At 37.2% G+C, this 16,495-nt stretch overlaps 1 long non-coding RNA gene across 1 annotated transcript; it reads left to right on the top strand.

Annotated features, from left to right (window-relative positions):
- Positions 1 to 1,174: 1,174 nt before the first annotated feature.
- Positions 1,175 to 14,843, top strand: LOC136826903 (uncharacterized). The gene is made up of 3 exons (XR_010849745.1): positions 1,175 to 1,297; positions 4,673 to 4,794; positions 11,112 to 14,843. It is a non-coding gene; the product is annotated as an uncharacterized lncRNA (long non-coding RNA).
- The last annotated feature ends 1,652 nt before the right edge of the window (positions 14,844 to 16,495 follow it).

Genomic DNA, 16,495 nt, shown 5'->3' with positions numbered 1-16,495 from the left:
TTACTATATATATATATATATATATATATATATATATATATATATATATATATATATATATCATTATTACATTGTTTCTGTCTTATGACTCCTAGGCAGTGTTTGTAATTCCATTAAATAATATCCTGCTCATACACAGAACATTATGGTACAAGGTTTTGGAAATTGTGATTTCATGTTTTCTATTTCACTGACCTGCCACTCAAGGCTATGCCTCCCTGTGTCTTAAAGTGTGGCTGTAACTTAGAGGGCTGGCTTTGGTGAATTGGTTGAGTGTACTGTATTGTTTTACTTCTGAAAATTGGCCGAGTGCTGTGTTTTAGATAGGAGATGCTAATTTCCGTAGGTAAACTTGGAAATGGACACCATGAGAAGTTTCAGTCCAAGCAAAATTATTTTTGAAAACTATAGGCAGAAAGGGATTCCTCACCCCACAGCTTGAACTGCCAACTTCTGTCTTAGCAGGCTTAGCAGCTAGATCTCTGAACCCACTAAGGAAGCTTAATTGAAGAACTCTACACCACTACCTTCTCTTATTTTTTTCTAGTACAGAACTCAAGTGGGTTTCTGGAAGATCTAGCAATTTTTAATAGGAATGTGGATGTTAGTATAGATATGATGTTTGATACATATGATTTTTACCATCTACTTTTTGACACACCACTAAGGCTGCTGACCATGGCCATTTTACCCATCCAAGAACACTTAAAAGAGCAACTTTTTTAATACCATTAATTCTACTAGTCCATGTATACACCAGAACTACTACCCTCCAATGCGTATGATTTTGTATTATACTCTCGTATGGATTCCAGTCACATTTACAGTGTATTCTGCAGTGGTGTGGATGCTCCATGTACTGCATCAACTGTTGGTCCACCAGAATGAGGACAGTGAATGCTGCCATTAATGGCTGCAGGATGTCTTATGCATCATTAACTATCTCTGTGATTTTAAGCATTGAGCACATGTTTTTTCTGCCTGTTACTGGGCATCAGCATGTTTGTATCTATAGAACATGAAAATTTGCTCAGGTTTTGTATTTTTCTATGTTACTGAATATAGTTGTTGAAATTGGTAATATATTCAACTTTAAGCTCATATACATTGGCGCTATTGTTTAAAACCAATTCAGCACAAGCACTTAAAAATATTGATTCTATTTTATCTCATTTTCAGCTCAGATCTTTTTGATACCAGAAGAACTTTCTTCATATATAGATTGTGACTTATCTGAAAAGACCTTTTGTAGCATCTTATATGGAGTTCACATTTGCAGCATAAAAAAGTCATGCAGGTTAGTGCAGCTGCTGTGTATTTTCCAATTAAATTAGATTTTGGATTACTATGTCTCCTATACAGTATATGGAATGAGCCTCATGGAAACAGCATTCTGTTCAAAATATGTTTATCATATATTTTGTTTCTGGTTCACATGAATATAGTTTTTTAAGACCAAAGACCAATACCTTACCTGACAACTTTGCAGGTTGAGTGCACATTGAGAAATGCTGTGGTGCAGCAGCCTATCTAGTGGCATGGGTTGGTTAAATGCTGGGGATCTTGGAGTGAAGCCACCATGCTAGGTAAAGATGCTGAAGTTACAACATAGGTTTAGGATTGGCTAGGTAACATTAGTATTCAGTGATCTGAAACACACTCACTCTGGTTGGGTTATGTGTGAAACCTATTTAGCTAAAATCAGATCCTTTGAGTGGGCCATCTGACAGTCCTGAAATGATTCAGTGGTCTTATTAAACTACTCATGATAGTTGAAATTATCTAGAATAGTTTATGTCAATAACAATTAATTTATTAAATTTTGTTTTTCAAATAGTTGTCTACAAAGGTTTTTTTACTCCAGGAGTGAAGGGAAACATATTAAGTCAGACTTACAGAATATGCTTGAAAGATTTGGTACAGCAGCAGCTTTATAAACCACTGTACTCTTGCAGTGTATGGGAATCCCACACACCTATGGATATTTCACATACAGCTGTGACCTTTGATCCACCAGGATGAGGATGGTCAGTACCCATGGAATCATCACTCACATAGATGCCCTTAATACTATCATCTGGGTTAGGGTACATTACTCCATGACTGTGGTTTTTAACACTTCTGCATATATATTCCTCATTTTTTGCTGCTGTATCAATATTGATAAACCTGGATGGTGATGGTTTATTTCTGTCGATTTTACATTCCAGCAATTAGTTCAGTGACCAGAATGGGCACATTTCAACCACTTCTAGAAGAAGCCAACGCAAGCCCATGGCCAGGAACTGCTAAGTGTTCCTGTGCCCATAGAGACAATGGCCATACCTTATGGAAAATTCTGCCTCTACTATGATTAGCAGAGTGAAGCAACATTTGATAGCTGATTCCAGGAATGCAAGAATTTTATTTCTTATGGTGGCTCTTGTTGGTGGTAGAAATGATGCCTTTGGCAAGCGTTACTTTCCAGTATCCAACAACATAACTTCCTTTACTCCGATGAGGCAAGAAGGAAATGTTTTTGTATTTTATTTTTTTATAACTTCTGTACACTTTGTGTTGTGGTCGTGGTAAATGAAAGCCAAGACAACTGTATGCATGATAAAGTTTGATTGTTCCATGGTACAGTAATTGTGTCAAGGATGAGATTCATTTGGACAGTGCTTATGTAAATGGTCTTCGTGTTTTTTGTAAAAGGGACTTTATGGAACAAGACTAGAATTTCTGTTGAGAAACCCAGTAGTTATTTTATTTGAATGCTGTAACCTATAGGTCAACATTCCTTTTGGAAGCCCCTAAACTTTATGTACTGGGGTGTGCACATGGTAGAAAGATAATTTTTTTTTTTTTAGAAACTGCAGTAGGTAAATTGCTAATAATAGCAAAAAATAACATAGATGTAGGTGATGGTAGAAACATTTCATAATGTATCACTTATAATCTTAATGTTTGTTTTCCTGTATGACCTAATTAGTAAGACTATATGCAGTTATTTCAGTTAGTGTACTTTGTTTTCACAGCACCTAGGTGTCAATAATTACACTTACATTTAATAGAGCTCACTTTCAGAATATTTTACTCAAGTACTAAATGAATTTTATATTTTTTGTTTATGAAAAAGGCATTCATTGTGGTAGATGCATGATACAGGGTTTTACAGTCGTGCGCATATATTCCTTACAAATGGTTTTCATGTCAATCCAAATTGACTCTGTAAAAGCAGTTACTGTCTACAGAGTTAGCTTCATTGAGGATGCTCTTTTTGCTCACCCAGTATTACCTTTTTTATTCTGGACACCACTGAGTGAAATTAATTTCACAATACATTCTTCATTAATAAGGACTTTCTGTGTTTGTTATTTCTTCTCCCGGGCCTAAATAATTTTTTAATGGAAATCTAACATTTTTATTTTACATTTACAGTCAGTTTTAGTATTAGTATTTTTTATTTTCATTGCAACCTGTTTTATAACACTTATTTAGAGATGGGGCTGTTTCAATTGTTTATTTTCTTTATCAGCTCCATGCCTGCTCCAGGTTTATATCTTATTAGAATTTTTGAGAAAAGTTTGTTTTCTCAATGAGTACTCCCTTGTTCTCACATATTATCTTAAGGTTCATGGGTTTGGAAATAATGCTTCTCTTGTTTTTTTTCTCATTGAATTGTCACTCAAAGGCTTAAGTCTCTCTGAATTGGAAAGTGTGGCTCTAACTCGGGAGGGTTGGCTTTGGTAAGTTGGCTTAGTGAAGTGTTTTGTTTGTCTTCTGTGAGGTGACTAAGTGATGTGTGTTTGATAGGAAAGGCAAATTGCCTAAGGTAAGCTTGGAAGCTGACTACAAGAGAAGCTTCAATTCTTGCATTCTTCATTTCAAATGCTTTAGGGAGAAAGGGATATCTTGCCCCATAACTTAGACTGTGTACTTCTATCTTAGAAGATGTAGCTGCTAGATATCTTAACCCACCTAGGAGTCATAATTGAAGAACTACACCATTATCTTCTCAATTATTTTTTCCCAGCACAGTAGTCAGTGTTCAGGAGTAAAGTTCAGATCACATCATGAACTTAGGTTTCATGGGTTCTTCTAAGATTGACCAGTTATGCAGCTTATGTGGAAAATTCACAAGTTTCTTAAAGAAGATCTAGGCTTTTATAAAAGGAATTAGGATGTTAGTATAGATTTGTTGTTTGATACATACGATTATTATCATCACCTTATTGTAACGTCAAGAAAGCTGCTGACCATGACCATTTTTTTTTTACCCATTCTAAGGCACATATGAGAAAGTAGCTTGTTTAATACCATTCATTTCACCAGTTTATGTACACTCCAGAACTACTGCTCTCGTATACCTGTAATTTTGGATTCTACAGGGGTCTGGCTGGTTTATGTATTGCGTTGATTATTGATCTAGGAGAATGTAGACAGTGATAACCATTTTTGGGAATTTTAGCATTGAAAATTCTTTCTCTTCATGTTGCTGGGCATCAGTGCATCTTAGTATCTATGAAACATGAAAATTTATTCAGATTATGTATTTTTTCACGAGACAAATACTATTCTGAGTAGTGTTAAAATTGGTGATAAATTTTGCTTTAAGCTCTATGTGTTGTATTTTTAAACCAAATCAGCACAAGTACATAAAATGATTATTCTGGTTTTACCTTATTTTCAGTTCAGTTTTGTACCATGTATATGAAAAGGAATTTTGTTATATGTTGGTCATGACTTATATGAGAAGACCTCTCATAGTATCTTCTATCAATCTCACATTTGCAGCATAAATAAGTTGTACAGGTTAGTGCAGTTAAATTTCTGGTATCATAGTATCATCCAAATATGGAAAGCACTTTTACAAAACCTTTTTTTGTGTAACCACAAAATTAGTATTTTCATACAAACCCATTAATGATGTGTATATATATACACACAGCACATGATATATATCTTAAATATTCTCAGGTTTACCAGTTTTTTGTCTGTCTTATCAGAAAGTCATAGTTTCATTACACATGTGCCATCTGGATTCTCGGGTGTTTCTCAACCAGTAACTTCACTATTCATGAAAAGTTTGTGTGACCCTGTGAGATTCTAAGGAAATGTACGAAAGGTAAATATATAAGAAGTAATAAAAGTTATAGGTTGTCCCCCTGCTAAATGGATAGGAGTAAAATTTTTTTAAATAGTTTAGGATTAGGCACAACTGTTTAACCTATCAGGATGTTCCACAAGGTAACAGTGCTTTGGGTGTGCTCATTGTGATGAGCTGTTATCAGCTGAGCATACTTTGTTGCATTTTTCTAAGTATTGTGACCAGTAACAGTGATTCCATTCCTAGTGTGGTTTTTAGAACACATCAAGATTTTTAGATGTACTGTAATTACTTTCATTTTGTATTTTTCTTATTTGCTAAATTATTTATTCTCTTAATGTATAAATTCTGAGTTTCCTTATTTATTTTCGTAATTTTTTTATTCATTTTTATTTTGATAACATAACCACAAGAGTAACTGAAGAATTATCAGAAATTAATGAATGCCAAGTGAGATAAAATGAAATGAAGCTTTTTAAGGAGTATGAGTAACTATTGAAAGATGTGTGAAAAGGTTTTGATGACTAATGAAAATGAATGAAAAGCTGTTGAAGGCTTAGTACAATGAAAATTTTAACAGAGTATGAGTAATTATTGAAGAGCTAGTGAAAAGATGCTTTTAAAGTACACATCTTTTTGTCATGTCATCTCCATTTTGTCATATACAGTATTGCACTGAATGACCTTGAATCTCAGATTTTGGGTTGTGTTCCCAAATTTCATATTTCCATCCATCCATCCATAAATATGCCTGAATGGCTATTTAGGCCAGATACCAAGATGCTTACAGAATGTGTATGCTTGTAGGGTACAACAGAATACTGCACAGTACTGCAGTGAGTTAAGAAACAAGTTTGGTAGCTTATAGGCTTGTAGAAAGTATGCTTTTAAAATATTGCTATTAGGTGTGTAAGTCTGCATCTCTTGACACTGCTGTGAATGAGAAGTGAAGTTGAGGTATGATGAAGAGGAAGATGACAAGTTCCCAACATCTTCACCCACAGGTAGAATATGGCCTTGCCCAACTACCAGTCTCAGTGAATAAAGTCCAGCCATTTTTGAAAAACATCATCAGCATAAATTTTTTTACGTCAGCTTTCCCCTTTATGAAATGAGATGTAAAATCCGTTTTCTCCACCCTTTTCTGTTCTGGACTTTTTCCACTTGAGTCTGCCAGGTCAAGATCAATATCTATCCCCTCCACGATTTCTTGGGTCATCCTACTGGTCTTTTTCCTTCTGCCTCCATATTTGTTGCTTTCCTAATCAACGGTACTTCACCAAAACATCTCGGCCTTTGAAATCTGATCTTTTGTGTCGATCTGTGTCTATGAAAGGCAGATATGGAGAAAACAAAGCTGAGGCATACTTGGCTGTAGCTTGTGTTGCTGCAGATGTATGATTAGCCTGCGAGGAATAGTATTTGATCTTACAAAAGTAGTGTAGGCGTTGGTCCAGAAGCGAAAAGGAGTTAGTGGAACCACTGATTAGTCATATTGCTTGCTGGTATCTTGTTCCTCCATCTGGAGCTTCACATCAGCAGGTATGTCATATACCAGAAAAGGAAGATTCACCTTCCATGACTTAAAGTTTCCTTCCAGTTCTCATCTGAGTGCTCCATAAGCACAGCCTAATTTTTTAATAGTTATCGAGTGTTCTTCAGCATAATGAACAGCTGTCTTCATTTTTTGGATTTCAGGAACCAACCCAATCTCTAGTGGAGTTTCTTCCTCCTCAGTGTCAATGCTGAAGAAGCTGTAGGTGAAGATGGATCATAAAAGGAGAGCCGTTAAGGAGAGCTGATACATGATGGCTTTTTTATGAGAAGACTAATAAGAATTGCTTTCTTCCTTGCTGAATACCAAGGCTTACATTTTCTAGACATATTCTGATACATTTTTGAGGCAGTAGAAGGTAGTTTGGTCTTGTCAGTGTCATTGTACAAGGGGAAAGATTCTTGTTCACCTTTCATGCTACAGTAGCTGGCTGTGTGATCCTGGTCACTTGACCACAGGAGTGGTCTAGTCATGGTTATGGGCATAACTGGAGGAAGTAGAACTGAACCAGCGACGTTCACAGTCTTGGTATAATGTAACATCATTTGTGTCCCACTTCTTACTTGCTGGTACAACTTCTGACAAGGAAGACAAGAGAAGAAGGCTAGTCATTGAACTGTCAGACTTAAACCTCTTCCTACAGCATGCTCCGTTCAAAATGGGAACAGTACAGTTGGTACTGGCATTGATCGATCAGGGATGGGGACTTCATGGTCTCAGTAGACCTACAGGACACCTACCTTCACATCCTGATACACCCTCCTCCAGGCAGTTTCTACCCAGGCCTTCACTTGAGTTTTCCAGCTGTTGTCGGAATGGGCACACAGGCGGGGTATCAGACTAAGATGGTACCTCAACGACTGGCCCATCCTGGCACCCTCAGCAGAGAAGGCTTTGAAAGACAGGGAGGAGATTCTGACCTTGTGCAGAGATTTGGGGATCTTGGTCAACCTCAAGAAGTCAGACCTCATACTGAAACAGAACAGCAGGTACTTGGGTATGACAACAGACACGGTGGTGAGGAAAGCTAACCTCTCCCAGGAGTGGTTAGCGAACCTGATCAACATGTCTGAATCTTCTCTTTTTGACCCCCTCCAACCAGCCAAGCAGTGGCAGGTGCTGGTAGGCCACTTGGTGTCATTAGAGAAGTTGGTGCCCAGTGACAGAGCATGGATCTGTTCCCTTCAGTGGCAGATGAAAGGAAAGAAAATGAAATGCGGAAGTCCAATCGCGCCGTTTACGTGTGATGGACAAGGTTCTGGAAGACTTGCGGTGACGGAGAGACCCGAGGAACTACTTGCAGGAAGTGCATCTAAGTCAGCTGCCTCTGGAGATGCCGGCGTACTCAGATGTGTCACAAAGGGGATGGGATGCTGACTTTAACGGCATGTGCATTTCAGAGACTTGGAGCGTGAAACAACAAGGGCAGTACATCAACGTCCTGGAGATGCCAGCAGTCTGGATGGCACTCCAACTCTTCCAAGATGTTCTCCAGGATGAGTCCACAGTTTTGATGAGTGACAACACCACAGTGATGGCATATGTAAACAAGCAAGGGGGCACTGTCTCTCAGGAACTGAATGAGCTGGCGGTGGAGGTGCACGAGTGGTCAGAAACCCAGGGTCATCTGCCAACAGTCAGGTACATTCTCAGAAAGAAGAATGTCATGATGGATTAGTAAAGTAGGGCAGACCAGGTAGTAGGTACAGAATGGTCACTGGAACAAGGCATCACAAACAAGTTGTTTAGACTGTGGGAGGGCCCCTTGTAAGACCTTTTTGCCATAGTGAGAAACAAACTCCCATTGGATTGTTCTCCCATGCCTGACCAAAGGGCTGTCTTGCAGGACACCTTCCAGCACCCCTGGGACAACATGGATGTGTGCGCCTTCCCCCCCGTTCAGTCAACTGAGGAAGATCATCAACAGTTTGTTTGTTTCTCAGGGTTAAGGATGACCCTCGTAGCACCAAGGTGGCCAAGCAGATTGGTATGCGGATCTCCTCCATCTACTAATTGAGGTACCAAGGGAACTTCCTCCAACTTCATTCGTGGAGGCAATCAAGCAGCTCCTCAGAACTTAATACTTTTTGAAGAAAGCTGCAGTGGCCATCTCTGACACCCCTCAGACCATCATCCCTTGGGGGTATATCAAAGAAAATGGAAGATCTTCCATTGTTGGTGCAGTGGGAGTGATCTTAATCCCCTCAAAACAACTATAAGGGAGGTGACGGATTTTCTCATCCTCCTGCAGCAGGAGAAAGGACTTTCTGCAACAGCAGTCAAGTGATACAGGGCCTCCTTTGCCCAAGTGTTCAGACCAAGAGACAGATCTTTCATCATCCTGGGAACTGTCAGCTATGGTGAAGCATTTCGGGAACTAAAACCTCTCAAGTAGGAGATGAACAAGGTCCTCGCCACCCTGAGACTATGGCCCTTTGAGCCCATGAGAAAGGCATCGGACTGGGATTTCATTCTCAAGACAGTCTTCCAGCTAGCCTTGGCATCCGCCAAGCAGGTAGGGGAGTTGCATCCTCTGATACGTTGTCTGCCACACCCGTGGGTGGTCATCTCTGGGTCTCATGTTTCTCTGTTCCCTCTATGAAGGACTTTGTAGGAGGTGAAAAGACGAGATGTTACTGTGCCTAGTGAGGTCCTTGAGATCCTACTTCAGGTGCATGGCCCCTCACTGACCGACCTGTTGCAAACTCTTCATCAGTGTGGTCTGGGAAAAGAGGAAGATTTCACGAAATACTGTACCATCTTATGGCTGAGGGAAGTGATCCTCAGGACATACCAGGCTGATTACAATGACAACTGTCTGTCAACCAGAGTGAGGGCCCTCAGTAGTATATAAGAAAAACCACTCAGTCTCCAGGTCCTGAGAGCTTGGTTCTGGAAGAAACTATCAGCCTTCACCTTCATCTATCTCAAGGACTTAGCACACAAGTCCTTGAACACCTTCACCTTGGGACTGGTAGTGATGGCCCAATAGGTGACATAAGGACATTGAGCCCAGAGAGCTCTGTCCAAGGAGGACAAGGAACTCATCACCTTTATCCTGATCCCATGCATGTGAAGTTCACTAGCTTACAGAGAGACCTCTTGAGGCATCAGAAGTGTCAGCTTCCTTCTGATTATTAAGGAGAGACACACCCACCTGACTAACCTGTTGAGAGATCAATCTCCTGCCTCCAAGTGAGGCTCCATATATGAATGTGTAGATTCGGACAGTCTTATGCAAATCATTGAGTCATAGTCACATTACTGGATGGGCAGTGGACTGAGTGGGAGTCAGTTCATAGGTAAATATTTAAAATTGAGCACAATTATGGGCATCAGTAGACATAATTGGTACAATATTTTTTTCTACGTAGAGGTAACAAAGATCAATAATGCTAGGAAGAAAAGCTCAGAAGAGTACAGTATGCAATAAACATGTTAAGTATCAGATAGTTACAAACCTCGTCACCAAAAAAGGCAATAATTCCCTCAAAACAAAGTAAAGTATCCTGATAATGTACATTTTGCTGCAGTACAGTTAAATAAAGAAGGAAAAGGAGAAGGTTAGTGCAAACAAGAACTTATTTTCAAGCACCAACAGAATAACAACTTACTTACTTAGCAGGAAATGCAGATGAAATAATATCTTCCAAAAATAAAGGGTGATGTTAGGCATAAGGCAATATGCAATAAAGCAGAAGAGTGAAAGTTGCATTTTGTTATATGACACTGATACTGTAAGAAAAACTGGTGACTAGAAAAACCTATTAAATGTAGAAATCACTCCTTACCGCTAATTTAAAAGTAAAAAAGGCTGAAAAAATTATGACTATCAGAAGAAAATTACAGTACTCAGCAATAAAAGCATAGAAATCTTCTGGAAACTAAACATCTAAAAAGTGGGGAACAGAGCTGTTGACAGCCCTGCAGTTCATGCCAAGTGTAGTTTTTAGTTCAGACACCTGGGGATTTAGATGGCACTTGCCTAGTGAGACTGAGTCCTCATTTCAGACAGACAAAACAAAAATTGATGAACTTTGGAACACTGAGGAAAAAAAATGTAGACATGCATATGATTTGTTAGGTTGTGATAAAATGAAGTTCATGATAAATTGTTCATATAAAGTTGGTTAAATTACTTTCAACAACTCTTTGATAAGATCCCTCTCAATTTTGCTCTAGTTAGCTCTATAGGTTTGATCTGAAATGCTAGTCACTTTATATTTCACAAACTGCAGAACTTCTGATGCCAAATCCTTTTTGTAAGCTAAGTTGTAATAAATACTGAACTGATATACATTGAGGTTAATTAAAAATTATCAGATTACTAATAATTTTCTTGGTCAGTGGTCAGTAACAAACCACATTTCAACCAGAACTTATCCAAAATAAGTTGTACTTCTTTAAGTACAACTTATTTAAGATATTTTTGATGGAAAGATTAAAGAATATGATTTTCTTTTTCAGGTTGGCGGCATCCTGTAGGATTTAGCTGAAAATCACGTCAGATTTAAGAAGTATTTTCAAGATCTTAAGTGGTTGCTTGAAGTAAATGACTGGTTGGATTCCCAAGTATTGAACATCTGAACCTTCAGCCTCCACTTGGAAAATATGGTCGTTTGAATTCCCATTCATGGAACATCATCAGGATCTTCAACTTTTACCTGTAGTATACTATCATTTGAATTTTCATGTAACATATCCATACAAACTACAAGCCATTTTACTTTTATATTTATTTCTGAAAGACATACAAATGGAACACCGAATAGCTGCTGGAAATGTGAAAAGTCTTGACTAGATAATTGATTGAACCTTCCCTTGACACTGCCTCCATCGTAATCAGCCAAAATCTTTCTCACTCTTGATTTGTTTAGGTACAGCAATAATACATTGAGTATTCCAGTAACTTCATTTTTGTTTCGTGATGATTTGCTTTTTTAAAATTAATATTGGTTTATTATGCTACCACTTGGTTATTATCATTATGAAAAAGCATTATGCTTAAATTCTTTGTGTTGGTACTAGATTTGTTTGAGTGTCTTGTTTTGTTGGTGTAATCATTGTGTATTGAATTGAAATGTTCCTAATCTATTTTCAGTGTGACTTAGCTCATATATTTATCCATTGTGTAAATTTTATACTCCTGATTTTACTGTAGTCTGCAGTTTGTTACCACCATTGTTGGTTTCGTTCTTTAAGTGATGCTATTGTTTAAATTGTCCGTTGGCAAAAGGAGAGGTCTTTAATGTGGTATATTTTCTTGTTTTCTGTTTTGTTTTTTATGCCAGTGCACACAGCTCTTGAAAAAAGTGACTGCACCAGGTAAAACCATGATTCATCATATTTGTCTGTGCCTTGATGTTTAGGCATGTAGTAAACTAGTAGCTTCAACTGTGTTGATCATAACCATAGTTTTTATTGTAATTGCAAAGGTAAGGAATGGTCAGGTAGTGCCAGGATCCAATGGTTGTAGTCATTAGAAAGTAAAAGATGGGAAGTCTGGCAAATGCAGTTTCTTTGGCACCATTGCATTGTCAGGAAAGTCCATGGTGCCTTCTCTATAATCAGCTTTCCTGACCCTTTTGCACATAAGCAAACAATCTAGTCTCCACTAATGCTGAGCCAGGCAGAGCATGGCTGGGTCTTATTTGGTTAGGTCAGCTTCATTGCCTTTAAGCAGGAAATGTATGTGGAGATGGAAACAATGATGTTTCAGTTGATGATAAGTTGGTTGAATGGATATGCGTTGGACCTCGTCTGGCTACCTTAGGACTTCGTTGGTAACTGCGCAGGTATACCTGGATGTCTCAGTCTACTTCAGTGGTCTACTCACACAGCTGAGGAGTAATATTGTTCAGGAGCAGCCAAAGAAAAAGGAGGGTGAGATCCTGGATAAGGCCAATCAGTGCAGTGAGAAACATACATTGAAGGAAGTAGGTTTCAGCCTTGACCAGACCACCCAACTTTTTATGTGTACCAGCCAGGAGAGCTAGGCAAATGGCATAGACGAAGAACTAGGCCACATGTGAATTCAAGCAGGAAGCATCCTTATCAGGAAAGATTCACTAGTAACATGCAGTTAACTGTGAACTGCCAAAGAGGATATGGATGTGAACATTATTCATCAAAATGACCATAGCATTTGTTGCTTCTAAACATGTAGGTGAATTTTTATAATTATTGCTTAAGGTCCTTGGAACCTATTAACAGTCTGTGAAAGACATACTGACTGCTAACATTTTTAGCATTGTATTAAAATGATTGAGCTGATGGTATACAATACCTCTGAATTTGTTAGAGTTGAGAGAATAAACTGTCTTGTACCCAGCTAGAATATTAAAAAGTACATTCCTACCACAAAATCAGTCTCAAAGGATATGATAGTCTTCTAGTTATAAGAAGCTGTCAAGAACACTTCTCATGCTGTTAAAGAGAATGGTTTCTCTCACCAAAGTTGAGGTATGGGCTCTGGCTATGTCACATTAATTCAAACATCCTATCAGTTGGTCATACCCCAAGAATACAATTCACAAATAATGGCACCTGGATCCTTTTTTGCTGATTGTCTAGTAGGGTAGGTGGTGGGACAGGTAACATTTTTCAGCTCAGTTGAATTGATTTCTCACCTGTTTCATACCCATGAAATAACCCATCAGAGAGTCTTTGCACTCTAATGCTTTTCCTTGGTGGTATCCAGGTTTTTAACTCTTATCCCAATCATGGGGTTTGAAACAGAAAGCCCTGCCAACTTCAGGGACAGGTATTATCAGTGGCAGCAGTGGCTAACAACACAGACTGAGTGATCTTAATCTTTGGGTTGGTTGATAACAGTACTGACCCATGCAGTTTTTCCTCTGCTTGCTGTTGTTATTGTTTTCAGAGAGCTTGTTTCTATAATGCTTCATTCATCATTCTCTCTAAGAAGACACAAGATTGATGTAAGGCAGTGTTATCTATTTTTTATGAGAAAATTATAATTCGTTTAATGGTTTGATAATTCTGACATTCAGACTACAGTATTACTTTGTGTTGAGGTCCGTCCTTCCTGTTGAATTGAATGCTTACAAATGTCAACTTGAGAGCAGGGTGTGAAATTATGTTGAAAGGTGAGGGAATACGAGTTAGCCTCCAAGTTCATGAGCAGTCCTCACCATTTGTTTATCCTTTTGTATATATTTAAGCATTGGGCAGTATTAAGAGAATGGTTTGTAGCTGTACAGTTTTATATTCAAGTATGTTTGCATTAATGAATGGAACTGTCAGGTGGCTCTACAGGGTGTTTCTGGTAGCAGTATATTCACTTCATGATTGTAATTAAATCAGTGTTTGATTGTTCAAGAGAATGAGGCCGTCAAAATGAAAATGGTGGTCATTGAGAATGATTAGAATTCGTTAGAAATTTAAGTTTAGAAGTTGAGTGTAGTTAGTAAGTCATTTAATGTTATTGCAGATAATTTGAGGAAAATGGTGCTAGTAATGTTTTATAGCTGTGTAAAGGAAATAAATAATGGAAATCTATGATAATTTTGTTTTGTTTTGTATATATTTTATGTTTATGTTTTATATATGAATAGAATTGATTATCCAGTAAGTACAAAATTTCTGTAAGTTATATTGTAAATAGTACAAATGCCAGGAAGCCTTAGGTTTTTATCGCTAATTACATGAAAGAAGGTTAATGCTGGTTTCAGAATCGTCTATAAATACAGTTATTTCATACAGAAAAAATACACAGTTACCTTAGAAGCCTTTCACTGGGTAAATTTTAAATTTTGTTGATAAGCATGGTGAGACTTTATCTCTTTAAGACCGTTTTGCCTGGATGGGTTATATTCAGTGCTCTATGTTTCTTTGCTTATTTACAAAAGTTACTAATAAAATGTCTCTAACACAGACGGTTGGGATCAAATAAAGGCGAGCGTCTCATTTCAAAAAGCAGTTATATAAAGCAGTTTAGGTAGGCCACTGTGTCATATTTATAGACTCATAGTGCTGGTGTGGCTAACTTATTATTAAGTTTAATGTGAAAATTGGATCAGGTCTGTAAGAGAATTGGTAGGTAGGTTGGAAGAGACCAAGACAAACTTATATCCTAAAAAATAGAAAGCAGTGCAGGTTTAGTATTGCTCCCAGTGTTCCCTTATATGAGATTGTATTTTGATGTAGATTGGAATTTCATCTTCTTAAAAAAAAAAAGGAGGGGAGTTCATGGTGTTCTGCACTTATCGTAGGCAGTTTAGAAAATATTGTAATTATTCAAGATTTTAATGTGATTTTTAGTATAGTATTAATAGGCAGAACCCACCTTGTCAGTAAGAGAAGTACATTACAGTACTTATTTTTAGTAGCAGAGAATTCATTCATTTTTAGAACTTGGTTATGTTGAAACTTTTTCATTATGAAGTTATATGTTTTCATTTATAAAAATTTAATTTTCTCTTTGAGCCAGAAAGGTCATATATCTTTAGTCAGTTACTGTATATGAGATTATTTACTGTTTCATCCATTACCTTATATTATAAAGTAAATAGCTGATATGGTAGAAGGCAGTTATACTGTATTTTCTTAAAAATTAAAAAATATATATATTTTTAATCATGTCTTTTTTGTGAAACTTTTATTTGATTTGGCAGTAAGAGCATCTCGTAATTTAGATATGGTATCAGTGTCATGCATGGTTATGTCCATTTATGTTTAAGTAACCTCCTATAAAGCTTAACTTTTTGGTATCCAAGTGGGTTCTGTCTCTTAATGTTTTTCAAAGTACAAAACAGTACTGTACTGTAGCTGTGGCCAAATTTGCTATTTCACCTATGAAAAGTTAAAAAATTTTATGTGATTTTAGTTCATTATCATAATTATTGTGTGATTTGTGTTGGTTGATATTGAGAAGGAGAAGTTAGAACTGTAGGTACTCTTTCAACTGATTTAAAGTAAATAGAGGGTTTCATAATGAAAATTAACTGCTAATAGATGAAATTGTTAAAAGTGTTATTATCTTCAGTGTTCCAATACTTACTTATTGCCAGAGCAATTTTGCCTTCTCTAACTCCCCAACAGAAAACAGGAATTTTTAAAAACTGGTTGCTGTGTGAAAACAAATATTACAGTAATAATTTGAAAATGTGGAAACAGTGAAAGAAGAAAAGAGTAAAGTTTAGACTGCAGTTTTCCTTTTTTTTTCTGTTTGCAACATAGAATGCTCTTTGTTGCTGTAAATTCATTCACATTTTTTGTTCTCAAAGTAGTTTTTATAATCATAACCAGGTTACATGGGAAATGTAAGTATAAACTTTAGATTTAGTACACAGGATATTTAGACTCCATATTTACCATTAGGTTCTGTAGCTTTGAAATACTGGAGGCTTATTTTCTGAATTCTTAAATTTTATGACTTTTTATGATAATACTAAGCATGCAGATTCAATTACCTGAATGCCAGTTAACCCTTAAACGCCGACTGGACGTATTTTACGCTAACAAAAATTGTCTGTCAGGTGCCAAGTGGACGTAGAATACATCGACTACAAAAAGTTTTTTTAAATATTCGCGGAAAAATACTTATAGGCCTCGTTTGCGAAAAATTTTAAATCGCGCCTTGAGGGATGCTGGGAGTTCATGGATCACAGTGTTGTTTTGTTTACAAGCGTGACCCAGCTGCGCATGCGTGAATTTCTTTCTTATCCCAAAAGAAAGCATCAGCTAACTCTGCTGAAAATCTCAGAAATTCTTTAGTCACTTTGTCGTAATTTTTGCACCGTTTTCTATTAGCCTTTACATAAAGTATTATATATGAAAATGTCTGCAATTTCATGTAGAATACAACAAAAAATAACTCATGGTTGTAG

The sequence above is a fragment of the Macrobrachium rosenbergii genome, chromosome 41 (assembly GCF_040412425.1).
Source record: "Macrobrachium rosenbergii isolate ZJJX-2024 chromosome 41, ASM4041242v1, whole genome shotgun sequence".
Taxonomy (NCBI): domain Eukaryota; kingdom Metazoa; phylum Arthropoda; class Malacostraca; order Decapoda; family Palaemonidae; genus Macrobrachium; species Macrobrachium rosenbergii.
The sequence above is the reverse complement of the archived record's forward strand: the minus strand, read 5'-3'. Positions and strand labels throughout refer to the sequence as shown.